General features: G+C 39.0%; 1 pseudogene; it reads left to right on the plus strand.

Annotated features, from left to right (window-relative positions):
* Positions 1 to 2,146: 2,146 nt before the first annotated feature.
* Positions 2,147 to 15,030, plus strand: part of LOC124542583 — a 36,057-nt pseudogene continuing 23,173 nt past the window's right edge.

Here is a 15,030-nt window from a genome sequence, read left to right on the forward strand (position 1 = left end):
TGGACCAGATTCTATACCACCCTATTTTTTAAAGTTAACAGCCACTACAATTTATATTCCGCTTACGATAATCTACAATAGGTGCATACAAGAAGGGACATTTCCTGATATATGGAAAAATGCAAATATCACACCTGTGTATAAATATGGTACGAGATCAAATGTAGTAATTATCGTCCTTTTAAATTAAACTAGTTACAACGGATTTTAATCGCGTATATTAATTATTTTGGACATCCCGACGTTTCGAGCACTTTACAGCGTTCGTGGTCACTGGTAGACTAAAGGTCATAGCTCATTAGAGCCACCCGGCACCCACTCCGCACCGCCTCGTCGCACGGCGTCCACTCGTTGTCGATAGGTGGTCCACGGGTGGACACCGTGTTATCACCAATAAACGTCGCGCGGTCAACCATTGGACCTCGCATCGTCACCCAGTGGACCCCGTGCTGGCCGCTGGTGGACCCCGCGTGGTCTACGACTGAAGACCGGTTAGTCCACGAATTTTCGCTTAGTCTGTTAACAATTGGCACTACGTCTACACGTGTGCTTCATAATGTTAAATTTTACAAACCGTGAATCGGCACTCATAGCTGTAGCGCTTGATGCAGAAGAAAATGAAAGACCCAAGAGAGCAAGGCCAAGGCTGGGAATGAAGGGAGGGTGGGGAGCGGTGCATCGCCAACGCGTCGCCCTCGAGTGAATCACTCGCAGGCAGCGCGCGGTCTACGTGCGGCAAGCATGCGAGTTGCGAGTTGTCACCGAGTGGTCCACGCGCCGCCCACGCGTGGGCAACTTGCGAGCGAGGCGATCCGGAGTTGATGTAATGAGCGTATACCTATAGAAATCCATACAAACAATATCAACCGCACTAGTTGAGGCGGTGAGGGTCGGGTGCCGGGTGGCTCTAATGAGCTATGACCTTAAGGTGGCATTTGTCTATTTGAAGAACAAAGGAAATAATATTTGCAACTACCGCCAACGATTTCTCAATTGGTATCTTGAGTAACGTTCCGGTTGCACGCAGAAGGCACTGACTGTATCTTTAGGTCTTGCAGTCTGTTGGATTTGGGATTTTAAATTTTTAATAAGTGGATCCCAGGTGTTAGAAAGTCTCCAACCATCTTCTCTATTGAAGTTCGGATGTTTTTGAATTTCAATAGCCTCGCGTAGCATTCTAGGAATGAATCTGTGTTCTTTAGCGAGGATCTGTGGTTTATCAAATCGGATAAATCAATCTGTCAAAACAAAGTTTAGATGAATCGACTATTGCGGTATTAAATAAAGGCCTAAATTTTGCACCGGCTCCATCCAAAATACCGTTTGAAGACATTATTTGCAATGTGGAGGAGTGTCTTTTCAAAAATAACATCACAGAGGAAGACTCGGAAGCTATTCGACAGGACATTTCGAGTGTTTTACGTCGAAGCCGGCCACCGAAAAGAAACCTTACTCGTAATGAATCTATTGCACTGAAGAACTTACGCAACAATAAAGACATTACAGTCCTCCGAGCAGATAAGGGAAACGCGACCGTTGTGATGGATACGTGTGATTATAACCAGAAAATTTCCGCGATTTTATCGGATGTAAAAACTTATAAAAAAAGTAACTAAAGACCCTACTTATAACATTCTTAAAAAGACATCCGCATTAACATCAAGAGAAACTAAATCTGGACAAAAAATCACTCGTGCCTACATGTGCAAAGCCTCCAAAACTGTATGGGTTACCTAAGATCCATAAAACTGGTGCTCCGCTGCGTCCTATTGTAAGCCAAATCGATACACCAACATATAGATTGGCTCAACACATAGCAAGGATATTATCACCCCTCCGAGGACACACTGCGGCGTATGTCAAGGATTCTTACCAGTTTGTTGGTGAAATCAAAGACCTTAAATTAACTAACAACGAGACAATGGTTAGTTTTGATGTCCAGTCATTGTTTACCTGCTTACCCATACAAGACTGCATCCAAATTGTCAAGAGGAAACTACAGACACATAACATGCCTATTGAATATGCAGAGCTGTTACATCACTGCCTCACATCCGGTTATTTGTTGTGGAATGATAAATTCTATGTACAAGTTGACGGGGTAGCCATGGGTCCTCCAGTATCCCCCGTGGTCGCCGATTTATTCATGGAAGACCTGGAGGAGAGAGCTCTTCGCTCCGGACCAATAACACCTAGGTTTTATAAACGGTACGTAGATGACACTTTCACAATATTACCTAGTGATCTGACATCTGCATTTTTAGTACATCTTAATTCTATAAATAAAAACATTCAATTTCTCTCGCACCACCACCCTAGTCAGTTAGCTACCGTTGGCAAATCTTTGTTTCAGAGAGCCCACCATCTCTGCGATGCTGAACACCTAGAGGACGAGCTACGTCAGGTCAAGCTTGCACTCCACCAGAACAAGCTGCCCGTTCCTCGCCAGCATCGCAGAAGCCGTATCAAGCCACCCACAGTTGAGCGACAACCTGCATTTCTACCATTTGTGAAGGGAGTTACAGACAGGATTGGCAACATCTTGAAGCGAGCTTCAATTAAAACCGTTTACAAGCCTCATAAGAAAGTGAGCCAGTTCTTGAGACCTATCAAGAGTAATATTCCTTTACAAACTGCAGGAGTATATAAACTCGAATGTGAGTGTGGTTTATCTTACATAGGCCAAACAAAGAGAAGTATCGGTACCAGGGTCAAGGAACATATAGGGGATGTCAAAAATAGGCGTTCTTCAAAGTCTGCAGTCTGTGAACATGCTCTGGATAAACCTAACCATTTTATCCGATTTGACAAACCACAGATCCTCGCTAAAGAACACAGATTCATTCCTAGAATGCTACGCGAGGCTATTGAAATTCAAAAACATCCGAACTTCAATAGAGAAGATGGTTGGAGACTTTCTAACACCTGGGATCCACTTATTAAAAATTTAAAATCCCAAATCCAACAGACTGCAAGACCTAAAAATACAGTCAGTGCCTTCTGCGTGCAACCGGAACGTTACTCAAGATACCAATTGAGAAATCGTTGGCAGTAGTTGCAAATATTATTTCCTTTGTTCTTCAAATAGACAAATGCCACCTTAGTCTACCCGTGACCACGAACGCTGTAAAGTGCTCGAAACGTCGGGATGTCCAAAATAATTAATATACGCGATTAAAATCCGTTATAACTAGTTTTATTTAAATGTATAATAATCGCGAAAATTTAAGACAACATTAAATTATCGTCCTATTTCTATATTATCGACCTTGGCAAAACTTTTCTAGAGGCTTGTGCATATGCAACTATATCCTATAATGCATAATGAAATCATAAAAGAGCAACATGGTTTTGTTCAACGTAGGTCAACTGTTACAAATTTGGCACTTTATACTAATTACTTATTTCAAAATATGGACAACAGAATACAGGTAGACGCTGTGTACACGGATTTCCGAAAAGCTTTTGACAAGGTCGCTCATAAAATTCTGTTAAAAAAATTGCATTCAACGGAATTCGAGGTAATCTTTTACGCTGGTTTTCTTCTTACATAGTTAAAAGGTCTCAGAAAGTTGTAATTAATGGCTTTGAGTCAGACTCATATATTGCATCATCTGGTGTACCCCAAGGATCTATTCTTGGTCCCCTACTCTTCATAATATTTATAAATGACATATACAAATGCTTTAAACACAGTAGATTCTTACTTTATGCAGATTATATCAAGGTCTACTTAGGAATTCATACCGTATCAGACTGCCTAAAGTTGTAGGATGACCTTGACAGGCTTTCTAGTTACTGTTCAGCTAATAAGTTATATCTTAGTCCATTTAAGTGTAATACAATTACTTTTACAAAAAAAACATAACGTTATCCAATATAAGTATTGTTTACAAGAATCTGAATTGGAAAGAGTTTCAAATGTACGTGACTTGGGCGTAATACTTGATCAAAAACTTACTTTTTATCTTCATATAGACAATATTGCAAATAATGCGTTTAAAATGTACGGTTTTGTCATGAGAAACACTAATGACTTTAAAAACTCTAATACATTAGTACGTTTATATTGTAATCTAATAAGACCTCATCTTGAATATGCTTCACAGATCTGGAACCCTATTTACAATAAATACATAGCCCAAATTGAACGCGTTCAACATAAATTCCTACGTTCCGTATGCTATAAATGTTCTCACTGCCGATTATCCTATGACCAACTTCTTAAAAAATACAAGTTAATTTCTCTTAATAATAGGCGTAAGCTCCTAGATGCGACGACTTTATACAATATATGTAACGCAAAAATCGACTGTCCAGAACTATTGGGTGAAATACATTTTTGATACCTACCAGACCGTTGCGACAGACTCGCGAGGCTAGACTGTTCGCTATCAAAAAATGTAATTCCAATGCTGGCAAACGAGCACCTTTATATCGCTTATTGCAAAGTTACAATGAAACCTTTAACAAAATTGATATTTTTGTTTATAATAACAATAGAAAGTATAAATTAGATTTACTTAAATGTTTACGTGATTGAACGTGATGTTGTTGGGATGTTTATCTAATAAGAATATAATTATTTACCCGTAATCTACTTTTATATAGTCTGTCTTTGTTCCTTATATTTTTTAATGTATCCGTGGACAATGTTGTGGATTGTACAAATACTTTTAAGCCTATCTTTAGATTACTACTTTTGTTACCACTTCTTTTTTTTTGTGCAATTGTTTATTGTTCCTCAATAAAGAATAAAAAAAAAATGTTACACTATCACACACTAAACTTCTTTTAGGTGTTTATTATAGTCCGTCGCAGAATGTGGATTATTTTTTAAGTTTTGAAAATCCGTTGGAGTCATTCGTACCCTCGTACAGTCATACGGTGGTCATGGGTGACTTCAATACATGTCTGCTTAAAAATGATTGTCGGTCATCTCGTCTGACATCGCTTGTCAACGGGGTGAATATGACAATCTTGCCACTTTCTGCTACGCATTGTTTTCCTCATTCTGTTCCTTCTCTTCTTGATTTAATCATTGTGTCATCTATTGACCATGTTGAAAAACATGGCCAATGTGATGTGCATGCCTTTTCTTACCATGATCTTTTATATCTATCCTATAAAATCAAACCCCCGAAGGCAAAATCAAGAATTCTTTTTTGCAACGCAATTTTGCTGAGATGGATTTAGAGCGTCTGCAAGCTGATGCTGCTGAGATTGATTGGTCAGTGGCGTTAAATGGAAATACTGTTAATGAACAGGTTGGTGTATTCAATTCGCTTTTAACTAAACTTTATGATACACATGGACCTGTTCGGCGTATTCGTATAAAACATTTACCGGCACCATGGCTTACCTCAGATACAAAAAGTCTCCAAGAAAAGAAAAATTTAGCTAAAGCCAAATATTAATCTAATCCGTCTGACACAAATAAAGAAAAATATGTAAAGTATCGAAATCGCTGCTACAGGCTTTGTAGAGACACACATCGACGGCATATTCACAAAGCTGTAGTTGAGGAGGGCGATACCTCTAAAGTTTGGAAATTTCTGAAGTCTCTTGGAGTTGGGAAAGCTCAGTCGGATACAAACTTTAATAATGTCGATCTTAATCAGCTCAATAATCATTTCGCGTCAGCAGTTGCTATCGATGGCACTGTCAAATCAAAAACAATAAACAATCTTTCTGCTTCATCCACTACAGCATTCCCATCTTTTAGTTTTAGTCAATTAACTGAGGGTGATATTAAGAAGAATATTTTAGCTATAAATTCTGATACTGTCGGCGCTGACTGCATTAGCCGTAAAATGATAATTCCTATCATCAATCCAATCTAATCCGATTGGATTTAATAATTCCATTAATACTGATATTTATCCTTCCTCCTGGAAAGACGCTCAAATTGTCCCATTACTGAAAAAAGTTAATCCATCGTCCTATAGTGATTTCCGCCCTATATCCATACTTCCTTTTCTCTCAAAAGTCCTGGAGCGCCTTGTTTACCAACAACTTAATTTATTCCTAACCAAAAGCAACTATGTAACCCACTTCAGTCAGGATTCCGAACTTGTACGGAAACATAGTACGGCTACTGCTTTAGTTAAGATCGCCGATGACATCAGATTAGCTATGTATAACCAGGAAGTTACAGTTTTGACATTACTGGATTTCAGTAATGCCTTCAATACTGTTGATTTCGACATATTACTATTTTAATTTATTTTAATATATCTCCTACTGTAATTGACTGGTTTCGTTGTACATGGCCGCAGACAAAGAATCCGAGTTCAGGTCTCTTATTCTGATTGGTCAATTTTAAGTGCCGGTGTGCCTCAAGGCGGAGTGCTTTCACCTCTGCTATTTTCCATTTTTATTAATTCTATAACTCACAATATATCTTCTCTCTACCACCTGTATGCCGACGATTTTCAGATTTACTGTCACTCTAAGTTAATAGATTTGCCACTGACAATACAGACAATTAACTCAGACTTAAAAAAGATCTTAAGTTGGAGCAATTCATTCGGTCTCAAAATAAATCCACTTAAGTGTCAATCTATTATTATTTGCAGTCCAATATTAATCTCACGAATAGATTTTTCTCTTTTATCCCCTATATTATTTGACAATGTCATAATTCCATACAGTGATAAAATTAAAAATCTGGGTATAATTTTCGATAAAACCCTTTCTTGGAATCCACAAATGAGTGAGGTAAGCAGAAAACTGTTTGTTGCTGTTGGTTCCCTACGTAGATTACGTAACCTTTTACCGATTCCCACCAAAATTGCGTTAGCACAATCTATCCTTTTACCAATTCTTGATTATGCAGATTGCTGTTATCTTGATCTTAGAGAAGATCAATTGAACAAACTTGAGCGCATTCAAAATTTTTGCATCAGGTTCATATTTGGGCTTCGCAAGTATGACCACATTTCCGATTTTCGCGAAAAGCTCGAGTGGCTCCCGATCCGCCTTCGCAGGAATACACACATTCTCTCTCTTCTCTACTGTATACTTTTCAACCCCAATGCCCCTATTTATCTAAAACAGTCCTTCCAATTCCTTAGTGATTCCCATTTCCGCAGTCTTCGCTCGGAACAAAACCTTACTCTTAAAACTCCTTCCCATACTTCTTCCTTTTTTACTAAATCCTTCTCTGTCCAAGCAGTACGCTTGTAGAACTCCTTGCCCATAAATATAAGACGTGCACAATCCGTTGCTGCTTTTAAGAGGCTTCTAAAAAACTGTTATTTGTCATTGTAAATCGTTGTAATTTTATTTATGAAATATAATAATACTTTATATATAAGTATGTATTTTAATGTATTTGAATTTATTTATAAAACATATGTATTATTTTGTTTATACACGTATTTATATGTTATATATAACATGTATTAATCGTACGTATGTATGTTATGTAGATATGTTATGTTTGTGTATATGTGATTTACCTAAAAGGTGTACACCTCCGAACCCCTTTCTTAGAGTATTCAATGTCCTCTATCCATAGGTTGTCTGGAAGAGATCGCTCTTTTAGCGATAAGACCGCCTTTTGTACCGTGTTTTCTATTTTGTTGTGTTACTTCTTGTATTTTTTTGTTTCGGTGAACAATAAAGTATATTTATCTTATCTTATCTTATATGGCGAGTATATATGCATACATTTAGTTTTTTTCGTTTCCATTGTCATGTGCCCATTTGCAGATATTGTCGAAGTCCTCCTGTATATATTTTTGAACTTCAGTTATATCTTTTGACGCATACATTAAACACATATCATCTGCATACATGAACACCCGACATTTATTGGCAATATTAGACACACTGTTAACATGCATAATGTAGCCGACCGGCTCCGTGTTCGGGCCGGTCGGCTCAAACTGTTTTAAAAATTTTGGAATATTTATTGACATATTCTAGAAAGGCTACGCTTCGATTCCACCGCCTCATATCATATAAGTCATATAATTTATTTCTACTTTTATAAATACCAACAGTAGCCCAGTCACTAAACTTTATGTAAACTAATTTTGTGTTACTATAACATGATTTTATTTTAAATATACTGATAAATTCTTTTAATATTACTTCAAAAAATGAATTATAAAGCTCATTTGGATCCTGTGTCGTAAGATCTAGATTAGACAATTTATACGCCACAATATCTTTAAAACAATGTAATTTGTTAGCCGTTATTGGCCTGTATGTGATTTTTTTACAATGATTTATTTCTTTGTGTTTAAATAAAAACTTCTGACCACAATGGTCAGAAGTTAAATTATTTATAATTGATACTTCATATATTTCACAGTAACAAAACACATTATCAATACACGTAGAAGTATCGTCGGTTATTCGCGTCGGTTCATTACCTCTATGGGTTAAATTAAATAACATAAACAAGGCGACCAACCGAAAACTTAACGTAGTTTCTTTAAGTAAATCGACGTTAAAGTCCCCACATACAATTTTATATTCATTACTTTTACATATATTTTTAAGAATGTCCTCCATATTGGTTTCAAACAAATAAAAATCTCCCGATGGGGGCCTGTACACGCAGACTATAATGTACTGTGGAAATTCCACGCAGGATAGTTCGATAGTACGTTCGATAGAGAGGGTCACAATATCTTTTCGAGATTTACAAACGATATCATTCCCTCTTACGAATGCATTTGACAGTTTAAAGTTTGGGATATTAAATATGTCATTTTTTTTACCCAATGCTCTGTGAAACAAAATACATGAATTTTATAACACTCCGAAAATAATTCTATTTCATGATCTTTGCCACCTATGCCCTGTATATTTTGATGTATAATATTTAAGTTAGAGGGCGCAGATGTTGTCGTTTTATTTAGTTTATGTAACGATGTACAGTTATTTTTTATATAAAAAAAAATACATATATGTATATTCGGTTAAAATAAATAAATAAAAATTAAATAAACATACAATAAAACGGCACTATTTACATTTTAAATAATTAAGTACATACATATGTCATGGCAACATATGTATGTATATAGTTTTAAAATATTAAGGGGATTACAACGCTCAAACTCTAAAAATACGCTCTCTTAAAGAAAGTTTGTAGACGAATTCTTTAATGTATTTTCTATAAAAAATGTACAAGTAAACAAGAGAATATGAGAAAAACTTTGTGTTGTTTAATTTTTTTATAAACTTGACCAAATATTGCCAAAAAAATTGGGAAAATAGGTCTTTTTTAAACTAAATATTAAATTGTCTACATAACGGCTAGGTCATTTTGTATGATATTTATACTAAAAGAAAGAGAAAAACCTGTTTAACAAATCGTGTTGTTTATTTTCACGTTTTTATTTTTATATTTTTTAATAATCAATTATAACCCGAATCTTTACAAAGTTCCCCACCAAGCACCCCCGCTATGCCCGTGACGCTTGCTCGGGATTCGTCTTGTCACTGTCAGTGTCTTGGCGACTCTTACGACAAGTGGACTTTACGTGCTTTTTTCTGTTCAAATAATATTTTAAATTTACTATTATTGAATAAAATTCTTGTCTTAATGTTAAGTTAATAAGCGTAATAAAACTCAGTTTTTATTAAAATTTTTCTCGAAATTATCATAGACTATGCCTAAATATAAAAATAAAAGACAAGTGAAGCGTCCTACAGCAGGCATCCTCACCTAACAAGTATATACGTCAGTTTAGTGCGTTTACAAAATACTATTTATAAGTATTCATATGAAAAAAAAAGAAATACGGCTTGTGAGCTTGGACACTAATAACTTTGTACATCAGAAAAAGTAGATAGATAGATAGATAGAATATACTTTATTGTACACCACAAACAATAAACTTTACATGGAAGAAAAAAAAAATAAATAAATTAAAATGTACAAAAAGGCGGTCTTATCGCTAAGTAGCGATTTCTGCCAGACAACCTTTGATTTGGGGAAATTGTGCAGCGAAAAGGTAGGTGGTGCCTTATATATACAATAATACATATATAAATAAACATACATACATATATACATAAATATATGTACTAATAAAATAAATGAACAATTACACATATAAATATAAATGAATATAATAATATATAAGTCGTCTCAAATTTAATAATGTAAACACAAAATTTTAAATAAGTCACAGTAAATAAAAAAAAGGAAACAGAATAAAATTAACAAATAAAACATAAAAACTATACAAGACCATATAGTGACTAAGTTTCCATAGCCAGATAGTGCTCTTTTACCAACCTCTTAAAAGACAATAGCGTTTGCGCTTGCTTAATTATATAAATAAGTTAATAGGTAAAGCATTCCACAGTTGGATAGCCTGTACGGTAAAGGACATTTTGAAAAAATTTGTGTTATGCACAGGTATCCTCAATGTCAGATTTTCAGCCGATCTTAACCCTTTATTATGTAGTCCTAGGAACTCAAATTTTTCCTTTAAATAAGTCGGGGCATTAACATTAAACAAGACGCAATAAAGAAGCGAGAGAACATGCAGATTCCGGCGAAAGCGAATAGATAACCACTTGAGTTTAGATCGAAAGTTGGATACATGGTCATATTTGCGCAAGCCAAATATGAAACGTATAGCAATATTTTGGAGTCGCTCAAGTTTGTTTAGTTGGTCCTCGGTTAAATTAAGATAGCTTGCGTCAGCGTAATCGAGAATAGATAGGAGTAAAGATTGTGCTAACATAATTTTGGTTGGAATAGGAAGGAAATAACGCAGACGCTGTAGAGATTTAACGGAGCCAATAGTTTTCCGACTTAGTTCTTTAATATGGCAGTTCCACGATAGAGTATTATCTAAATGTATACCTAGATTTTTAACATTTGGACTATAAAGTATTACGGCATTATTAAATTTTATTTTAGGTAAATCAGACCAAACCACTCTCGAAACCAAACTCTGGCTGCCAATAATAATGGCCTGAGACTTAGAGGGGTTCACCATGAGACCATGAGACTTACTCCAATGGCAGATCTCTTCCAAGTCATTATTAATGGCAAAAATAGCAAGAGGTAGGTTCTCTAGGGTGGAATGGCGATAAATCTGTATATCGTCTGCATACATGTGAAAGAGAGAAGTGATTTTAGATGTTATAGAATTAATAAATAGTGAAAAGAGTAACGGAGACAAGACGCCGCCTTGAGGTACGCCGGATTTTACAACACTCCAAGACGAGACAGTCTCATCAATACGAACACGTTGCCGGCGCCCTCGTAGGTAATTGCGAAACCAATCAATTACTGACGGAGATATGTTAACAGAACGTAGCCGACCTAACAGTATATCATAGTCGACAGTGTTAAAAGCATTGCTAAAGTCCAGTAAAGTCATAACTGTTAGGTGCTTATTGTCCATTCCCCATCGAATGTCGTCGGTAACTTTCACCAGCGCAGTAACCGTACTATGACCAGGACGGAAACCGGATTGTAAGGGATTTAGGATATGGAATTGATTAAGGAATAGACTAAGCTGGTGATGGACTAGCTTCTCTAGAACTTTTGAAAGGAAAGGTAGAATGGAGATTGGGCGAAAGTCGGAACAAGTGCTGGGGTTAGCCTTTTTTGGTAATGGAATAATTTGAGCATTTTTCCATGCATCAGGTTATACTGATATAAAGTACTTTTTGACTCTCAGAGACCGAATTAATTAGGCAAATACTGTTCAATGTTGCGGCGCATCTGTAATCTTGAATAATAATCAGTAAATTTTGTTGTAGTATGATTCTCTGTCAGCAGAAGGCGCTTTCTTTATAAACAATGTCGCAAAGACTAGATCTTCAAGGTTATTGAGCAATGTAATCCCCTTAACGTTCGAATGCTCACGGCTAATAGCTCGCTTCAGTGCATCATTCTCGACCGTTCCCCCTACTCCCGCACCCCTCTCGGTGGCGGCTGCGCTCGCGCCGCCGCGTCGGCGGCGGTCAGACACGATCAGTATCGAAGGAAGAAGCACGTTTACACTGTCCTGGCTCCCGCGACAACGTATCTTCGTACGAGCCCTTCCACATACTCGAAGTATTGCACGCAACGTTTTTTTTTGTGTTGCAATTTTGTTGTAAAGTATATACGTTTGAACCCCGTTTTGGCTAAGTGTTGAACATATATTTTATACGCTTTCGTTGTAGGACAATGTACGGGTGTGTGTTGTAACGGCTACTTTTTAAATACGTCTTTGTTCCCAAATCCTATTGCACTTATGTTATTTTAATTCTTGTAGCTTGGCTTATTGCTAAATTGATTATTATTTTATTGCCTTCCTCTTTTCAAATTCATAACCGTTATTTTTTAAAATTCTTTTGATTTTTTTTTTGATTGCGTATAAACAAAAAAAAAATAATTAATCAGATTTAAATATAGCTTTCTTTTTTATTGTGTAATATATAGCTCCGATTTGATTGTGACAATCACTCACCAAGATTAACGTATTGCACCGTACTTGCTTGCTTTGCTTTCGCGGCTTGTTTGTAAGGGGTCACATTCAGGGGAGCGTATGGTGTGCAGCAATAAAAGTTCTGGGACGTAAATTCCAGGGTGCTACGTCATACTTGGGTTCTACGTCATACTCGGAATTTCGGCGTGACGCAAGTTCTCCACCATCCCCTCTGGAGGTCACGTCTGAAGCCCATCATCCTGGGACCATCACGGAGCACCAGCGGGCTATAGCGGATTTCGTCGCCACGCCCTGAAGACGTGTCTCACCTGCGCGACCGAACGACCAGCTGCGGGATAAGCAGGGCAGTACCAGCACGGCTGCCTTCTCGAATTTTAAAATTGACAGGCCCTTCCGAACCACGCCCAATAAATTTTATGTTGACTGAGGGTGATGTATCTTTTAACAACTCCGGCACATTTAAAGTGGTAGTGCCACACTGCATACCTCTCGGTTGCAGTCGAATGGGCCGGCACGCCCGGGGAAGTACCACTCTCTCACTTAAAATCGGCGTGAAGTGGTAGCTATGCTACCGCGTTTCGTCCGGTAAGTGAGAGTTCCGGAGGCCCGATCCCTCTCCCCCCAAAACATAGTTGTACAGAATTTGGTGACATTACCCCAGGAGGGTATCATCAGCGACTGCGGTGGAGAATCCCTCTCTGGGCATCCATGCTCAGGACGTACACTGCCTGAGCAGGGATGCCCAGGCTGCCCTTCGAATTCTGGGGGGGGCAATTTTGCGCTCGCCACTGTTCGGGGCAAGCGGAGCAGGCATCATAAGGCAACCCCTACCACACTCGCTGTGGACTTCTGCAACATAAGGGGACTCAACTCCAACTTGAATGCCGTTCACTTTCACCTTGAGACGGCGAAGCCGGGCTTGCTCTTTCTTACCGAGACCCAGATATCTTCTCCCGCCGATACGTCTTTTCTCTCTTACCCCGGGTACAAATTGGAGCATACTTTTGTGCCACGAGCTGGGGTGTGCGTTTACGTCAGAGATGATATCTGCTCTCGACACCTCGGCAGCCTTGAAGGGTAGGACCTATCAATTATCTGGCTGCGCGTAGACTGCGATGACCATCCGCGAATCTACGCGTGCCTTTATAGGTCCCATAGCGGTAATGCCGAAACCGAGCGACTGGTTGAGCACGTCCAATTGGCTATAGATTCCGTGCTGCAGCAGACTCCAACCGCAGAGATCATTATTCTGGGCAATTTCAATGCCCATCATACAGAGTGGCTTGGATCACGCACCACTGATCATGCGGGTAGATCTGTTCTCGACTTCGCTTTGGCTTATGATTTGACACAACTGGTCACCTCGCCAATGCGAATACCGGACGTGGAGGATCATACACCTTCCCTGTTGGACCTTCTGCTGACTTCGCATCCGGACGGCTATAAGATTGTCGTCGATCCCCCTCTGGGCTCGTCGGCCAACTGTCTCGTCCGGAGTAGAGTGTCAGTTACGCGATACTCACGACCTCGTTTCGCGGCCTGTCGTCGCGTGTGGCACTACCAGTCAGCAGATTGGGATGGGATGCGGTCCTTCTTTGCATCTTACCCATGGGGGCGAGATTGTTTCTCGATAGATGATCCGAGCGTTGTTGCTGACTCTATCGCCGATGTGGTGCTTCAGGGTATGGAACTTTTCATTCCATATTCTGCGGTGCCCATTGGTGGCAAGTCCCAGCCCTAGTTTGGTCGCCTCTGTAAGACGGCTTCACGCCGAAAATGGGAACGCTACCAAGACTGGGCTAACGCATCGGCGTCTCGTGATGCAAACACCAGCACATTCAGAAAGGAATATAACTCTGCCTCCAGGTCCTTCAAAAACGTGATAGCTGAGGCGAAGTCGAAGTACATTGGCAGAATTGACGAGAGACTGGTGCGCTTCCCATCAGGAACACGTGCGTTCTGGTCTCTCGCTAAGGCTGTCCTAGGGAATTTCTGTCAGCCTTTTTTTCCATCTTTGCACAGGGACGGTGACTCATTGGCCCATACCGCGAAGGAGAAGGCCGATCTTTTAGGGTCTCTCTTCGCGTCGAACTCGACTTTGGATGACCAAGGAAAGTCACCACCATCAATCCCGCGATTCGGAAAGCACTTCTTTCCTTGGACATTCACAAGTCGAGTGGACCCGATGGCATCCCTCCAATCGTGCTACGGACATGTGCTCCCGAGTTGGCACCGGTCTTAACGCGTCTTTTCCGGCAATCCTACGCATTAGGCGTCGTCCCGAACTCCTGGAAGATTGCTTTGGTGCATCCGATCCCTAAAAAGGCAACCGCTCAGATCCGTCCAATTATAGGCCTATAGCCATCACTTCCTTGCTCTCCAAGATAATGGAGTCCCTTATAAACTGCCAGCTCCTGCGGTATCTAAATTTTTTTTTTTTTTTTTTTAATATAATATGAGACAACATCACATACATTACTCTGATCCCAATGTAAGTAGCTGAAGCACTTGTGTTATGGAAAAGAGAAGACCTAGAAGAGAACCAGCTGATTAGCGACCGCCAGTACGCTACTCAGGAGATCTGTAAGGGTGCTAAAGCACATTCCTA

This window comes from Vanessa cardui, chromosome W, assembly GCF_905220365.1.
Source record: "Vanessa cardui chromosome W, ilVanCard2.1, whole genome shotgun sequence".
NCBI lineage: Eukaryota > Metazoa > Arthropoda > Insecta > Lepidoptera > Nymphalidae > Vanessa > Vanessa cardui.